The sequence below is a fragment of the Chlamydotis macqueenii genome, chromosome 2 (assembly GCF_036417535.1).
Source record: "Chlamydotis macqueenii isolate bChlMac1 chromosome 2, bChlMac1.mat, whole genome shotgun sequence".
Classification (NCBI taxonomy): Eukaryota; Metazoa; Chordata; class Aves; order Otidiformes; family Otididae; genus Chlamydotis; species Chlamydotis macqueenii.
In genome coordinates, this window is record NC_141557.1 from 71,116,229 (window position 1) to 71,134,669 (window position 18,441).

Genomic DNA, 18,441 nt, shown 5'->3' on the forward strand with positions numbered 1-18,441 from the left:
AAACAAATTTTACATAACTACATAGGTAAGAACTGATTTAACAGTAGCTAATCCTTCCTATGAAGTACACCTGAGTTCCCTGGACTCCTTATCCTTAATAAATGAGTCACGCCTGGCTGTACAAGCTTGGTTTGCAAACTCCATCTTCCCTGGGATTAAAGCAGCCTGAGATTAAGCATTCATGCTTGAATGCTTGCCAGGGATGAGACCAGTTATTGCCTAAAGCTTTTGGATCCCTGGGTACATAGGTAAAGGCAACTTCAGTTGACCATCTTAGACTTGCTAAACTTTGCATTGCAAGACAGGTTCAATATAATTTATTTTTTCCTCAGATAAAAGCCCATTTTTTTTCCAGTAAGTTGAAGCATAGGCTGTGTACTAAGGATACATGTTTGGCTTCTAAATAGAAATGTCAGTAGTTGGGAGAGCTAGCTTTTTTCCTGCTGAGACCTAAGTTTGTATGGAGAATGAGTGTAGCTGTGTATCAGAAAGGGGCAATGTGGTATCTTCTACCAGATTATATTTCTGCAGTGTGCACTGTGGTAGGTTGAGGAAATAAAATCAATAAAGGAAAGAAATGAAACTTAAGATGCATTGGACAGCAATAGTATTAATTCTTGGCTATCCTGTTTTTCCATTACATGGTGGATGCAACAGATACAAAGCAGGTTTCAATAATCGAACTAAGAATTGGGACAGGGATTTTTCAAAGCAGTCAAAGACAATTGAAATCTTGTTGAGCCTTAGCTGCTTTACTGTTCTGAAGATACCAAATTCAATCACCACAGAAGAGCACTGGACTGCCCCTCTCTGTGCAAAGCTTCCCTTGCTGTCTGTGGAGATTCACTGTGGAGACAGATTAGTCTTAAATGTATACCTTGATCGATGGGCAAAGACGTTCTTTTTAGGCGTGCTGAGATTTCATGCTTGGAAATAGGATGGCTCCTGTCAGTCCTTTTCATTGTAGGTCCTTCAAAGTAGAGAACAGCTGTGCCAAACCAAAAATGAGTGAACCATGTTTGGTAGATAGGCAGGTGGATGAAGGGAGCCATGTATGATTTAGTGTGTGATTTCTTCAGTCTGCTAGATTTCTTCTTTCAGAGCTATGGTTGTTGGATCAGTTTAACTATTCTCTTTCTGGTCATGTTAAAATGTGTATTTTTGTGTTTGCACAGTTTGGGAGGGCTTCAAGTTGATTTCTTTTCTTTGTAGTTTTCCTAATGAATATTCTGTGGCACAGGAGATTCTTTGTGAGTAATTTTCAATATTGACTGGTTTTTTTCCTCTCTATTTCGTTTTTTATTGAGACTCACAGTAAGAGCTGTCTGCATCTGTTCTTCCCTATGTTCATTTCTATTATTGTAATCTCTCTTCAACAGAATTCGTAACCTGTGTTATTTTCTCAGCCTCATGTAGTAAATAATGGTACATGTCTGAAGCTTATCACAACAGCAGATAAGATGATGCATAATGCATCATCCTCTCCAAATTGCCACAGTAGAGAGGGCTGGCAGTAGGTTCGTTACCTCTGTTATTTCTCACAAAATGCTTAATTTTTCTGCCTGCAGATATTGTTGAGCAGCAATGGAAAAATGTAGCTGAGGTAGCTACATAAGGACATGGGCCTTTGGGAGAACATGGTTCCTTTTAGTCAGAGGAGCAACCCCCACTGGAATGCTTATGGTTTTTTCTCTGTATTTGTTCCTCTGCCTTCACCCTTCTTGTTTTTTCATTCCTGTAGTCTAACTGGAGACTGCCAGTTAAAAACATGGCATCCTAGTTACTGGTTTTATACTATACTATGCAAGTAATTTTTCTATCATTTTCCATTCCTTTCACCACAACAACTATGACCTTATTGAGTGTTCATCGGCTTATGAGCCAAGGGTCTATCTACTATTTCTTTAAGCAAAGAAAGTCTTGAATTATTGAAAAATGAAGGCTGGATCCTCCAAAATATGTAAACATTTTTCTCCTTTAAATGGGTAATAGACACCTAAGATTTTGTGTCCACAAATTTCTGTGACATGAGACTCAGAAAGCTGCCACACAGTACATTTAGAAGAAACTGCACGTGTGTGCACAATTCTCACTGAAAAAAACATAAATTATCTCATATGTATTGAGCACATAAGTTGTTACTGCGGAATAGCTGACAGTATAAGATCACACTCTTCCCTATTTTGCAGTAACTTTCATGTGTCTGTGATCTGAACTCTGTTATGTTTTCCAAGAAACAGGAATAAATCTGGGACCGAGAGGAGAGATGCAGCCGTACTTCCTTGAATATATGTGTAGCTTCATAGCTTCAGAACTCTCTTTATGAGAAAAAACGGAGAAAAGTCATAGCAAAGTCCCATTGCTTGTGGAGTCTATTAATATCCAGCTATCAAAACACCAATACCAGTAGCCTGCGAGTTGTGCACTGCTGTAGGGGTGAACATACTCTCTCTCTGCTAAACTAGTTCATATTAAGCATGGATTTATACGTGGTATATTATCCTACTGATAAATAAAAACAACACATTTCTCTAACAGGTGTAATTTCATCTTGGTTAATGTGTGAGCTACATTCTGACTCTCCTAACTCTCAATGGATGTGTGTACTCACTTGATGATTTGTTTTGACTGTGTGGAATAACTGACACTTATAACTCTAACTTAATTTAGTCCCTTTGCCTCTGGAATGCTGGTATCCAAAAGCAAACCAAGTTATTTACTTGGATTTGTTACTCAGAAGTCTGTGGCTGACACTACTGCAGATTATTTTTTAAACAATGGATTAATAAAGTTCTATTCAGTCATGACTCCCTGTTTCTCTCTCTGCAGTTGCCTATAAAAATCTATATTGTTAGTTTGCAAGAAGTGCAATAACTACAAATTTGTACAAATGCTATTGAATGTAGTACATGGCACAATGTACCATAAAGCCTGTTGACACATATGAGCTGCATGGACTGCAGATCTATTGTTATTTCACTGCAAGAAGACTGTAACTGCTACTACATTTCAGAGGAGAACAGAAATCTCAGAATAACGGAATCTCATATATTTAGGATTTCTTGTTGAAACAGAGGAGCTAGTGCCTCTGTTCTGCCAACAAAGAACATATTTTCTGAAGAAAATGAAAGCATTTGAGACCTTTCCTTGTAAATGAAGGACAGGGCACTGCTATGAGCTCATATGTTTAATAGGCATGAAATTAGGGCTTTATGCAGAATAACTAACAACAATTAGTAATTTTTAAAGAAATTGTGAATACAAGTAGAGATTTGTAGAAATTCTTGAAAAGCAAAAATGGAGATCAACCAGCTCCTCCCTGGGGCTGAATTTCAGCAATTTAAAGTCATTCAAACTCACCAACAGCCAAACTGAAGCAATTGCGTGTATAGTGTTTGGCTTTGGCTGAGGGCAGATTTAATCCTTAGGGAAAGTGTGGGGAAAATTTTGGTGATAGGAAAGGCAGAGGTTTCTCCAGGAAAACGAAACCCAAGGAAGAACACTTTGCACTTAATGGAAAATACTGTTTGATCTAAGATGGGATGGTACATTTTTAGTTAATGATACCATTAGAAAGCCAAAAGAAACAAAGAGCTAGATTGACAGAAGTGCTGGACTGGAGACTTTTATCCAGTGGTCTAGTTACCAGACCAGTCATTTTGGCTGTGGGAGTCCCTTGCAGTCCCCTTTTCTTGAGAGGCTGTAATGGTGACAGAGATGATACTCATTTATAGAGTAGGTTCAAATATGAGGATGGAAAGATGGAGGGACACTACCTCACGACGTTCTACAATGTAATCTACTTGGGCATTTCTATAGCTAGCAGAGAAGTGAAATAAATAATAGAATTGGGTTTTCTATATAGATCTTCTATAAAAGGTGCATTGTATTTTACCAGTTTTACAGGATTAAATTGAATCAGCACATTTACAAATAATTCTGCTCAATTTTATTATTTCTAATTCCCTAGCATTGTAGGTGGAGCATCAACACCTGAGAATCTGTTCCTTACACTTCTGTTGCTCCTCCAAAGTAAGGCTGGAATGGCAATTTAGCATTCCCAATGTGGAAAAATACTGGCTCCTGTTTAACCCATCCTTTAGAAATCGAGCTGCTCTGAAATGACAAGTAAAGGGGGAAAAAAAGTAAAAATACTGACTTATTTTTATTTCTTCTCACTCTAGACTTTTTTGAAGTAGGGGACTTCATGAGTGTGAAGTTGGTTGTTTTTTTTTTTTAATGGCATCTTCATTAGGAATATTGAGTGCTAATACTTTATTTGAGTTTCTTAATTGGCGTTCATGAAACAGATTTTTAATAGTTTATCCTAAGGAAAATCTTGAGCTAAATTAAAATTAAGTTCAGGTTTTGATAGTGTAATGCACAGAACATAAATTTTATGGGGAAAGTCTAACTATCTCCAGCCAGAAGAGTATAGTTTGCCAGTTCACCCTCCCCTCAAAAATCTCACACACCTTTTTTCTGCCTCGCATCCAGGCATGCAAAGGATAAAACATTGCAGGAAAATGTATTGCATTGCTTTAAAAGTGCTTTATTTGAAGAGTTAAATGCCTCTGTGTCACTCCAGAGCTGAGGTGAGGCTGAGAGCTTTAGTTATATTCTCTGCTTTGTTCTGTGTTCTTGTAAGCATAACTTTAATTGAATTTTCTGGATTTAGAGTACTTGGTTTAGAGAGAGTATTTGAACTGCCGAGCTATCACTGTTTGTGTTGAGGTAGCATGTCCCCAGCTCTGCCTTGCTGGTTCCCAAATAGCCCTGCAGTACGAAGTTCTCCTCATCATGGAAAGCCAACAGAATCAACAGGCGATCAGCTGCACGTGAAAAATGACAAAACATTTCTCCCTATTTCACAGAGAAAGAAGGATGGCTGACACAGGAATGCTGCTCAGGGCAACTCTAACACGGACCTGCTGGATCCCAGCGTGGTGCCTTTATACCATTCCTGCTGCATTTCTCGTCCTTTGTTTTATAGGTTGGACTTTTGGTCCGTGGCTTTATGCTGCTGTTTTAGGAAACGGTATTGCATGGTTTTATCCCCATCAGCTGACAGAGATGTAAGAATTTCATTAGCTTGATAATTGCTCTCATTCTGGCTGACAGAACATGAAAAATACCTTCCAGGGCTGCTGTGGTGGCCCAGATAAGGCCATGTCAGAGACCCCAATTCATTTCATAGCCTTTCAGTCCCCTGAATGCCATGGTCGCTAAGCAGACTCCCACAGGTTTCTCCACAGCAGGTAGAAGGGCAGCTGAGCAAAGAGCTTAGTCAGTACTTCAGCAAGTGTTTGGATACTTGCTGGAGATTCATCAGGAAATGCTTCGGATGCAGTAACTTCCTAAGGCTGCCTTAATGGGCAGACAGGCTTGCAGCCTCCGCTGTGCCAGGATGCTCTCTCACAGCAGCAAGCTAGAAGCAGGGCCCTTTCCCACCCAGCTACAAAGGGAGCTGTGAGTCTCTTAGGCAGCGCGACCTCAAAGCAAAGAAATCCCATCCTCATCTGTGAGTTTTGTTCATGTCCTCAACTTTATTTAGGGGAAGTAATGTTCAAATCTGGAAAGCCTGAGTATTCACGAAGTAAAATTGATTCATACATCCTACTTTCCAGACAAAAAAACCACAATTATGCCCTGTGACTTCTGCATCCACTCAAAATGCCTTGACTAGCTACCATTGAGCACCCAAGTCCTCCTAGATAAACAACAAGCTACAAATTCGTCACAAAAATTGGCAAATAATGTTGAATAATAAATAGATTTGAGAAAATTGTACTGTGTTGGCTGACAATTCATTAGAAAAGAGGAGATGAAATTGATCAAATGAATTGTTTGTTACTAATTATTTGCCTAGTGCTGGCTGTGATGTGAAACCTTGAGGGTGGGCATAAATTATCTTAATGAGGGATTAGGTTAAGGCATGTTATAAATTCTCATTTCAAGAGCTAACCCAACCATTAATATATTTGCCTATAACTGTGAATCTTCTTTAATAGCGGCCTGTCTTCCTTGCAGTGCATAAAATGTTCCTCCTTTTTAGGTCTGTGCTCTGAAAAAGAAGTATGCGGCCTCCCAGATTTTGTCTTCGTTAGAAACACCAAAGAAATACCTACAAGGAAATAGCAGTAATTTAGATTATAAATTATATTTCACTATGGAGAAAGAAATATTCATATCCCAAGGAGAGATGAAGTACCAGATATCTTTCACTGTGAGCTGAACATATCCCTGCTTTTGAAAACCTCATTTGTATAGTGCATGTGGCCTTAAAGACATAGTTTTTCAAGTGAAATGAGGATGGAAAACTGGGGATAAGCTGCCTTATACAACTTGGAAGGGAAAAGAGGAAAAAAGGTGCATATGTTGTTTTGCTTGTAATAGAGTCCAGAGTTCCCTCTTATGACCCAAAGCTCATGTACAAGCTCATGATGGTGATGTTTGCCTCAGACAATCCAAGTAGCAAGCATTTAAAATCTGATCTTCCTTTGCTAAGTTCCTGCAGCCACATTATTATCATACTTAATTACTATAACTGCTATTAATAATACATAGCAAAATCTGAGACAGGTAAATCTTAGGCTGATTAAGGTAGGGATCATTTCCCGTTACACATTTTTGCAATGTCTCGTAACTCTAGATACTACTGTACTGTAACAACCATGTAACAGTAAAACATTATGTTTTTTCTCCCTGTTTCCTTCCCGTTTTCATTAGTTGTCTTCAAAGTGCTTTTAAAAGAGAGGGCACATTATTGTCTGTATTTCTACAGGCAGATCAGGACCCACATAGCAGGTCCACGTGGCAATCGGCGCCCAGACACACAGTTCCCCGTGCTGGGCCTCATGCAGCAGCCCTGTACAAGCTCTTTCCCTTAGGTATTGCTTTCCCAAAATATCAGCAATGCTGGCTATTTTCTAAGTCGAGGGTGGAGAAGTAGAAGGATGTTTTAGGTGGTCTTGCCTTTCTGTGAGCTCTTCTTGGTTTAGAATTTATTTGATCAAATCTCCTCTGTATTTTTAAGGCATGATATAATGCCTCAGTTTGCCATGAGCTTTAGCGCACTTCTTAAAATGATGCTTTACTTGCCTTCTTTTTGGTTTGTCAAATATATACTGATGATTTTTACTAGTTACCTGTCTCCTTTCTACAACGTTTGGTGTATAATCAGTTAAGCCCTGAGAGCACGGAGGAGATGATATGCTATGCATGCAGATTGTCAGGGATCTTTGGAGATGCTGTTCATCTCACTGGAAACAGAGTTGGTACCTCTCTGCTTCCAGAGAGACTTGTTTCTGAGCACCATCAAGCCCCTTACTATTGAAATTCAGAACAGTAACCAACTTCCCAGCATCCATTACCCTATTCAGTATCCATTCGGAGGCAGCACTTGCGTGTTTGTGTTTGTGCAGGAAAGATTCATCACATTTTTGGGTCAGCTACCTTGTCAGCTCCACAAACACATACACCCGCACGCACAGAGGGAAGAAAAAATGAGCTTCATGTGCTTCATTCATGTCAGAACTCAACAACTTTAAGAGCACAAATATTCTGCAGTCACTCATGAAAAGAAATTTTTAATAATAAATATCTAACAATTAATGGGCTGGTAGCTGCAGTTGTCTTCAGGGCATAATATCTAATTTCCTTGCAATGTTTCATATCCTTACTTTTCACGCTGCAACAGTCTATCATTAAAACTGAATGCAGGTTTCTATCACTTTTATTTATTTTTCAAATCAACTTATAAATCAGTGCCAGGCCTTGTTACAGATGAGTTCCAATAAATTATTGGCTGTGGACAAATTCTGAATGTTAAACATTCTCTGTTTCTCCCTTTTTTTTTCCACTTACTGTGCTCCTGTGTCGCACTCTGTGCCTGGAGTGCACGACAGGCAGGGGTTTGGGAGATTTTTTTCCCCCTTTTAAACAAGATGAGAATGTGGCTTCTTAGTTATGTGCTATTTAAATAATGTAAAAACGTATTTTTTCTTCAGAAAAAAAAATACCTAGGGAAACAGTTTCACACAATCTGCAACAAAATTTACATCTCTGGACTTCAGTAAGATAGACATCTTCTCTTTTACTTCTAGCTGACAGGTAATTCCCACAACGACTTGTAACCCTAATCTAACTCCTCTTAATTCTTTTACCAAAATTTTACCAACCTTTTGAAGCAGGTTATAAGTGCTTTTGTGAGATAATGCTAACTTCTCCTTAGCTGATTTGTCACTTCTGAATTGGGTTATTGAAAATTGGAATGTTTTGCTGATTGTAACACGACTCTATCAGTTAAGTAAATTTTATTTCTAGCTTTACCAGTAGGATGACATACATCAAATGGCCTAAAGTGACATAGCTTTGAGTGGCTGATGGGAAACTCTGACTATTGTAATTAGTAAAATGACCTTTAAAAATATTCTAGGTTGCAATTGCCTACAGCTCGTGTGCAACCGTGAGTGAATTAGCTGTGGTCCTTAGCCTCGGTATCACATGGACATGTACAGAAGTAGGGATGCCCAAAAACCCATTCATTTATACAAAGCCCTCTCCAAAATGTTGTGTTCTCTCCCAGTTTTCTTTTTTTGGATCTCCTCCATTCTGCCTTTTCTATTTTTTTTTTAACATTTATGACTCTTTTCTTTTTCACATCTCTTGGGTTTTCAACACTTTCACTCTATTGTTAGACATCATGGTTTCCAACCCACACAGACAGAATATGATTTGGTTAATTTTACCTCCTTGAATTCAAGTAAAGTCAAACCCATTACTTGAACCATGAAGGGAACAAAGAGGAAATTCCCCAGTGTTCCTTCTTTACTTCTCTTTTTTTATGTTTTTAAGCATAAAACCCCCTGTTATTCCACTCACTGGTAACTTACCAAGTGATATTTCTGGGCATTGTCTGACATTTACCTTGCTGGATAAATTATGTCCTTTGATATATTGTTGAGTGGCAGACAACATTAATCCTTAGCATAAAACAGGAAATCCTTAAAGAAAAACAGGAAGAGTTTCTACACAGCATGGCTAAACCATGGCTTGGATGAGAGCTGGAAGTGCAGAGTATGCATCAGTTTTAGACACTTCTGAAGTTTTGAAAAAAAACCCACCTTGTAACTGTGTAGTGTCAGCTTTTGGCTTTATCTGAATGCAGTGAGACAATCCTTGGTGTGTGTTTGAGGTCTCTTCTGATTCCTGTCTAATGAATAATTTTTAGTATTTTATGCATCTCTTCCCAGGAACCTGCCATTATTTCAGTAAAGCAATTACTTTTTTTACCTAAATTCTTCCTTTAAATATATGTCCTTATAATTGGCCATATGAAACAGTCTTATTCCTATGGCAAAGTCATTAGATATATGATTTGTTATTTCTCCTTGCCCCTCAGATGAAATTCTCTTCAGGGCAAAGATACCGTTGGTTTCATGGTCTGCTCTACATCCAGTGTGAGCACATCAGCAAATGCACAATTAAACACAGGTACAGAGTTGAGCCACATACTCTCCCTCCGATTAAAGATGTAACTGTTTCTAGTATACACGTGCACCTACTTTGCTCTGTTTATCAGTTCACATGAATGATTGACACGGGGAATTAATGATACCTTGACTGGCAAAACTGGCAAATCTGAGGACAGAGCAAAACTACCAGTTGAACTTTGCTATCCTGCCCTGCCCTACTAAATGTAATTCAGCCCGTTTACACTGTTTGTGTGATACAAAAAGCTGCCTAGAAGAAGTACTGAGCTGGGAATGTACAATCCACAGCCTTCCTGAGGAGGCCTACTTTAAATCTGGACGCAGTGAGAAAAAGCAATTAATTTTTGCATCCTTTCCCTTAATTCTACCTAGATGATAAGGAAACCAGGGTAAGAGGCAGACAACCTTTTCCATTCTCTCCAGTGAGCCTTTTGAATTTATTTCAAAAATATTTAATAGAACTGATAGGAGTGCACTTATGTACCCATGTAAATCCTATAGCGGCTAAGCTAGATGGGACAGGTGTTCCTACCACACGCTATGGGGACGAGTCTGCCCTTACAGGAGGATTTGGGTTCCTGGGTCGCTGCGGGGAAAACTTCCCAGTGCTTCCACAGACCTTTGTCACTCCTGCACTCAGGTGATACCTCTCAAGCTGCACAGGATTAGGAGCCCCTCTCATCAGTCTGTCTCTCTGCTAGCAGTGTCTCTTTGCAACGTAATGTGGTCCTATGAGATGATTCTAAAATAGATATGTTACACCTTACCCATAACACAAACATCTCACAAACAGCTCAGCTGTCCACCAAGTAACAGCCAGGTGCACGGCTTCCATTGCCTGTGATGCTGAATTGCCAACAGTTTGAAACCCAGATGCTTTCAGCCAGATATATAAATTCATACTGAAATGCCCAAATTCAAGCTGAGATTTAGCTGTGTATGCTCAGTGTCGCTGAAAATCAGGGCACTTTTATTTCTCTGTTTACACAGAAGCTGATTTCAGGAACCCAGACTGAAAAATAATAACTGATACTGATATTTTATTACTGAGAAATTTCTTTCTTGATCTCCTAAACCCACTGCGGTTCTTTGTGCTGTATAGAGCAATGTTGCCTTATAGTCAGGCTGCAAGGGAGCATGAATCGGGACTCGAGCTTCTATCCACAGCTCTCCCATTGACTTCACACGAAGTTTAGGGCAAGTCTTGCTCTTTCCCCATCAACACCCTCTCCGTTTCTAGGACAGATCGGTAGGGGATACTACTTCCCAGAATTGCTGAGAGGCCTGATTAGTAATGCAGGGTGGTTGGAGTTGTTTGAATGAAAGGTGGTTTTATTATTATTATTATTATTATTATTTCACATGCTCCCTTTGCATTGTTCTTAGGAGCAGCCTGTGCCTGGTAGAAGACTGCCTTCCTTCCAATCTTTCTAGACACGAGCTCTATTAACATACAAACGAACAGGTCACACTATTCTTGGAGCAGAACTCTTTAGCATGTTAATGACAAATTCACACTAGTGGCCTCTGAGTGCTCTGGAGAAATACAGGTTCTGCTTAGCGCTTAATAAAAAAAGGCCATCATCAGATATGTCACTTGGGGCCGATTAATACTGTCGCAAGAGATAAAATGGAAGAGGAAAATTACATAAATTCATCTTTTCATGGGTGCCAAATGTGGCTTCCACATGTACTGCAGTCTCACTACTAATGTAGTACTCATTCGCAGCTACTTGGCAGAGGCCTCTATGGGGCCAAATTTTCAAGTGAAGGCTCATGAAAAGGGCTCAGCTTCTGTTCCTGGGGACCTGCAGTGACCACCTTTTGCTATAGCTTGGAAAAGAGTCCAAAGTCAACACGGACTAATATGCTGATGGCTGCTAGAAGCTGTGGGACGGATCCACAGCAGTATCCTGCCTAACACCACCAGAGGAATGCTACAAGTGATGGCAGCTGAGGGTTCATCTCATGGCTCTGGCAACTTAGTGTGGTCCTTCTGTGTAACATGAGTGTTTCTGAAATTCTAGCCCTGCATATAAATGGATGAGCTCTTTTTACACTTATGGCCACAGCGACACGCAGTACTTCACAACTTCAGGTATATTTTAGATGTGAAAAGGCACAGGAAAAACTCATGCTCCTTATTTCTTACAAAGCACAGTTCAAGGAATATTTTTTTAATTAGGGGTTCTACATGCCACTTACATGAGACATGGATGAAAGAAGAAAATGTTGCTCAAAGGACTTTATCCACAGCCTGAAGAAGTCAGCAGAAACCATTGTCCTTGATTCTCTTGGGCCATGGACCAAGCCCTCAGTTGGGAAATGACATTTTATTCTTGAAGAACATTTTTTGGTGGCAAGATTTATATGCATACCTTTAAAAACAGTCTTCTTTTTATAGATCATTAATTTTCCTCTGTCATTTTTAGCTTAGAAGCCAACAGCTGCAACAGGGTGCAGGAGTGCACAGCGGCATTACCCATATCCTGTGTTGGCTGCTTCTTGCGTTGGCCATGACAGCAAAGGTGAGCTGCTCCATAAGGGGAAAACACTTCAGGGCTTCCAGCAGCCAAGCACAGCCATCAAGCAGAGCTCTGCACCAGCCAGAGGCCGTCCACCTGCTGCTCCAGCCAGAAATGCTCTGTACACACACTGAAAATCATGGCAGGGATTTGAAGATGGCATGCTGACACTGATGTTGCCATTTTAAATTCAATCAATTAATATTATGAAGAGGCAAAACCGCTACTATAGCAGATATACTGCTGTTGCTCTCATGGAGCTAAACATTATACCAAAAGCTGATGCTAAGTGATTTTCTTAGTCCTGTAAAGGTTAGACTGTATCTTTGAGGATTTCATGCATTTCTTTTTTTTTTTTTCTGATTAGTTCTTTTTTTCTGATTAGGGTTTTTTTTTATTATGTATAGTGAGGGAGTTCTTAAAGGAGTGAATGATGAAATGAAACTGAAAAGCAATATAATTGGTATTTTAATTGCACAGACACTAGCTTCAAAATTCCACTAGCAAATCAAAATTACAATATTTACAAGGAAAAGAGCAATAGAGATATTTCTGCACAGGCTTTTAAGTGGAATCCTGATGAAATCACCTTGTGAAGGTGTGGGGTGCCTGAAGCATGCACATGATGGCAAAGAAGGTGATTTTGTGCATTAGCGTTCAGAAAGAGTACAGCCTGTGGCATGCTTTAGGCAGAATCCACTCAAAGCTTCCCAGCTGTGGGGAAAGAAAATTTTGGCAGAAATGGGAAGCTGAGCTTTCCAATGTATCTTTCCAGGCTCCTGTTGCAGTTGATGAAGAGAGGGGAGTTCCTTCAAGGGGCAGCAGTGGCTATGTGTAAGGACCTCTGTGAGGTGTGACAGGACTCTCTTTGCCTTCATTCCTGTATTTCCCTCTTAGGAAAACTAAAGCACCAAGTAGAGGTGCACAGCTGATTTTTGCCCAGCATGAAGTTAAGAGCTGGCATGGAGCATGGCCTCTACCCAGCTCAGCATGCTTTCCAGGGCTCGACAGCAAGACCCAGATCAGGCTTCTTCTCCCAGTCATCTTCCTGTCACTCTCCATCAATCAAAGAGAAAGAAGGGTCTCAACAGACCCTCAATCAGTGTGGCTTGGGTACTCCTGAAAGTGTATTAGAAGGATGGTAGCCAGCATGTTACATTTCCTACGGACAGACAAGTCCAGGGTATGTACAGGTTCTTGGTCCACTGCAACTTTGGAAACAGCGGAGACAGATAGGCTTAGTTTTTCCTCACTTTCACTGGTTTTATGCAAGAGGAACTATCTTGACTCCCATGAAGTTACTCTCCATTTCTGTAAGTGTGAATGTACTAGTAAGAGTAGTAGTGTACTTACAGTAGTAAAACAGCATCAGCCTGAGGTATTAATGTTTGAAAACCTTGGCCTGGAATAAGGAATATTTGTGTCACAGGAGAGTCTCCTTATGAGAGAATAGTGGTATTTTGGTCACCATTCTCAGGTGGTCATGTTTTTTTTTTTTGTTTTGGTCATGTTTAGAAAGGATCTGGTTTTTGAAGGTGCTACCTGCCTAGCAGGTTTTGTAGGACTAAGCAGAAGTGATTTGGTGAATATTTTGTAAAAAACAGAGAGCTGTTTAAAAGTATAAAATAAGGCTCTGGAATCCTACCTGAAAGCTCCCTTTTTATCTGATTTTTAGCTATCTTGTAGTGCACTGCTACGTCACATCACTTTTCCTTTCATATCACACAGAGAGCAACAGAGCAAGAAACCAACATATCAACCAGACTGAAGATGGACATGACCTCACTCATTCATCAAACAGAATCAAAGTCAATACAACAGTGTCAGTAAATCCCATTTAATGATCTCTCCCCAAAGAACCTTTACATGTAGAGAGATCTATTATTAATTTACCTCTTTGAAATATAACTCACTACATAGCAAATTCTCAATAAGCCATAGGAGCAGGAATCATTTGTAATACAACTTTATGTTTTACCAAAAACCACTAAAACAGTCCAGGGCTGCTAAGACCAATTATAGTAACTTAAGTCTTAAGCTGGGCAAGATTTTTACTTCATAAGAAAGGGTAAATTCAGTCTTTCAGAAGAAAATGCCAGTTGCCATGTGAACATCTTAACTTCTGATTCTTAGCCCACATATCATCGCTTTTCCTTTGCAAAATTCTGCTGACTTAGGTTTTCTAAAATGCAGCTTTCAACCAAAGACACAGGTAGATTTCAGCTTGCATCACAAACAAGCCAGCACATATGGTAGCAGGGTCAATGCCATCAATGACATCATGGCCATCCCTGCTCTCACTGAACTCAGTAAGAAGCTGGGGAGAGCACAGTACAGAGTTGATGGGCATCACCAAGATTGTAAAGCTCTTTGGAATTTGTAGGAGTGCAAGAGGCCATGCCTATGTAAGATCTTATACCAGAGTGAAAATCAGCAGAATGGAAGCAAAGGAAGAATATTTATAGGAATTACTGAGTGACATTTTGTAGCATATTTTACTCAAGAGATCATTGTCTTCCATTCTGCTCTTAAAATCTATCATCTATAATAACACTCCATTCATCTCTCTCTTCCTCCACATATACATATGGCTCACTTACATGGCGTTTGCTTTCTCCAAATAAGAAAAAAAAAAGGTAAAAAATTTAAGACTATAATATTAATTTTCAGACAGAGATAAATTATAGTTTAGATAGGCTAAGTAACCTTTTGCTGCAGTAATATCTATCTACTCATTGGTGAATATTCTTCTGCATAAAACTTACACACTTTTTTTCATTTGAATAAATCCAGTTGTGCACAACTTCTGACTATTTATTCATAAGCATTCTAGAAAATCTTTCTGAGAGTCAGCAAAGAAAGCTCAAAACCTTGTCTTTGAGAAAAAAATAGCATGTGCCTGGATAGAGTGTTTTGGGGGTTCCACATTCAACATGATATTGTATTTAGGGAAGATAAATCCTCATTTTTACTTGTTGGGACAGATCCAAAGCACTAACACAAGTGATCTCCATTAAGTTCAGTGAGCTCTCGATAAAGCTTCTTGTCTAGGAAGAAGGATGCTGCTGTGCACTTCAAGAGCAGCAGTAACCCTAGCAGTTATCTTCCCCCCTACACATATCCAAAAAGCAATTTAACGCACCAGCAGCAGTTGCCTATTAATCGGACTAGAAAAAAGGTAGCCTGGGAGGGTGGGTTTAAAAGAGGAATGTGGCACGATTATGTATTGCTTGCAAAGTAAACAAGCAACATCAGTATAGTCATTTCCTAATTACGAGCTGTTTCATAAACTGTAAATGCTAACATGGGAGAGGTAAATCATAGCAATTTAATTAATAAAACACTTTAGACAATTAAATCCATATGTGCATGTCCCGGGGCACAACATCAATAATAGAAGCTTGAAGGCATATTTTGGAAATTTTATGCAATCATTTGCAGATCTTGTAGTCAATAATTGGTACAAACTGTTTTAACTCTTCCTTGCCTGGACTGGAAAAGGGAAAGGAATTGTTATTTACTGTTATTATTACTGATTTCATTACTCTTATTATGTTGCCCATTTTTCCATCCTGTGTGTGTATTCTAAAATTATTTCTGTGTATGCTACGTCATGAATCTGATTTCTTCCTTACGTGTATGTGAGCTCTGTAAGCAGTATGATGAGTGAACTTCATCCTAGAAAAGTAGTAGACTTGTTTTCCTAATCCACAGAACTAGACTAAAATATGCACGTGCACTACACCTTCGGGCTCTGAAGTCTGAGTGCGATTTCTGAACAAAGGAGCTTGAGCTCTGAAGTTGCAAGTCCATGACCAAAGCTATCTTAAAAAGACTTTGGAGACCCTAACCACAGAGCTGAATGGAGACTTTGACAGTTCCAGATAGACAGCTGATGGATGTGCAGAGAAGCTACCTCATATGTGCAGTAAGTCAGACTTGTGCAGTGGCTGTTATCTCAATATGTTGCAAACCAGGCTGCCAGCGGTCCAGAAAGGCAACAGATAACTATAAATAAAACAGTGCAAGAAGACCTAGGCCCCATACAGTTTTCCTGTGGGACATAGAGCTTGACAGTATAATATAAACATCTATAATTTGGGATATCTAGCAGTGCCTGTTAAGCTGGGGAGCCCATTTGACCACAGCAGCAGCCACACACCTTGGTAAATGGGCCACGTGTGATTTTTCCACGGAGAAACTGCTAGGAATACCCAAGCCCAGTATTTATAAAATGTCCAAACCTCTCCAAGGAGCTAGCTCCAGGATGAAGCAGCTGGCTGTAAGCAACACTCAAAGCACAGGGCAAGGCAGTGCATCCCCACCTACCAAAACCAAACTCCTGTACACCAAGAAATTGCTGGGGTTTTCTAAGGCTCATTAAGCTTGGAGAAGAAAGCATGGATCACATCCCTGTACTGTCTCCCAGCTGATTTCCAGTGTCCATGTAAAGCTTTGTTCTTACAATTTCAAGCAATAATGAATCCAGCCCTGGCAATGTCAAAGCGTGGTAGGATCTTTGAACCACTATAACTGCACGTCCTCCAGGACAATGCAAATCACTTTTAAAGCAATTAATGGATTCGGCCCCATTTACACCAAAATTCCAGTTCTGATTTATGCACTGCCACACTAGCAGCACTCCCTGGGGACAAGGCAGTTCACAGAGTTCCAGAAGTAGCATATAAACGGTGGGGGCACCTTCAGTTAAGGGGATCTCACAGTGGGGCAGTCTTCCAGGAGAAATCAAACAGATGTAAAGTCTTCAGGGAAAACAGTCAAGCCTTCTGAGAAACTCCACTTTGAGTCATACATGTAGTTTAAGCTCCTGAACGTTAGCTGTCTACCCACTCTGAACCTTAGACATCTACCCATTTTCCAAAAGAAAGCAAAGAAGAGATTTAAACCCAGAAAAGGAAGACTTGACAAAGACAATGAAATTCACCAGGGCTTTCATAATTTCTGATTTTTTCATACCAAAAACAATGGATGATGATTTAAAATTATTGAATAGATGAGAAGGAAGATGAATTGATTGGTAAAGTGATTCTGCTGATTACTTATAAAAAGACTATGGGGAAAAAAAAAATCCCTTCTCTGAGAGCACACAACCACTTCCCAGGAATTCCAACTTCCCTTGCATTTTTGTTGTCTCAAGTTATGTGAGATATGGCTCTTACCTTTCTCATAGTAGAAAATCAAGGGATTAAACGTGTCTCTCTTCCTGATGTTTAGGGATGGCGTTTCCATTGCCCATAGTTATTTGCAGGATCAGGATTTCACACACTACAATCTGCAGAGCATTGAAGGTTCTGAAAGAGTGAAGAAAGTATGAATCACTGGTGTTGTTACTGATAATGATGCAAAAATGTTTGTCTGCTGGTAGGCAGAGAAAAAAAAATGAGGAACCTTCTGGAAATGTGGATTACAGAGTGAGAAAGATTTAAAAATTTACATGTTTAATTGAAAATCATTTTAAATTGAAGCTTAGCTTTTTCAAATTCCTTTGTAATTATTGTTAGTTAGGTATTTGGTAACTGAACACAATATAACATAACAGTTCTATTTTATACTGTGAAGGCACTTGTAGCATGAAATTCTAACGTGAAGGAAGTTGGTTGTAACTATGTGGGCCATTATCAAGTAAATTGACAAAATCTAATAATGAGTATTTGGGGTTTTTTATTTATTTATAATTTTTTTTTTCTACCTTGTAGAACATAGTAAAACTCTCTTGGTTCACGCATGTTTTCACTGCGTGGGGTGATATCAAAATGAGCAATGGGGAGGTGGTTACTGGCAAAGCATTATGGAGAATATGCTTGTATGACACCATGTATATGTAAATCCTACTCCAGTTCATCAGGATGTTAAACAATTTCAAAGCCATACTGCACTGCCTTGTTACCCACTTGAAGGAGTTTCTTCTATTACACTGCTTTGATTCCTGATGGGAGCCAGCCCGCTTCCTCCAAAGAGAGGTGAGCAAGCACCCTCACTGCTTTTCAAGTTCCTCCACATATCCATGCCGGCAAACAGGGCCTCTGATAACACTGCTGCTAACTCCTGCTGCCCCAGCTCTAAGACTCTCTTGGCATCTGTGAGCAATTTTTCCATATGTAGTTCAGTGGCTCAGTATTTCTTTACTGCAGAAAATCTTAGCTGAAAGGACAGAACAGGCATGCAATGTTCAGAACTGGCACCTCTGTGGGCTGGCTTCTTTCTCCAGTTTGGAGCTATCGGAGAGCTGAGATGCCACCTTGAATAGCAAAAGTTGAGAGATCCACAGAAAAGAGTCCTCACAAAGGGCTTTAAAGTACAATCATTAGTTGTTCCTGGTAAGCACTGAATATGACACCCAGCATGATTAGCCGGGATGGTCAGCCCATACGACCTCATCCAAAGTTCTCTCGAGCCAAGAG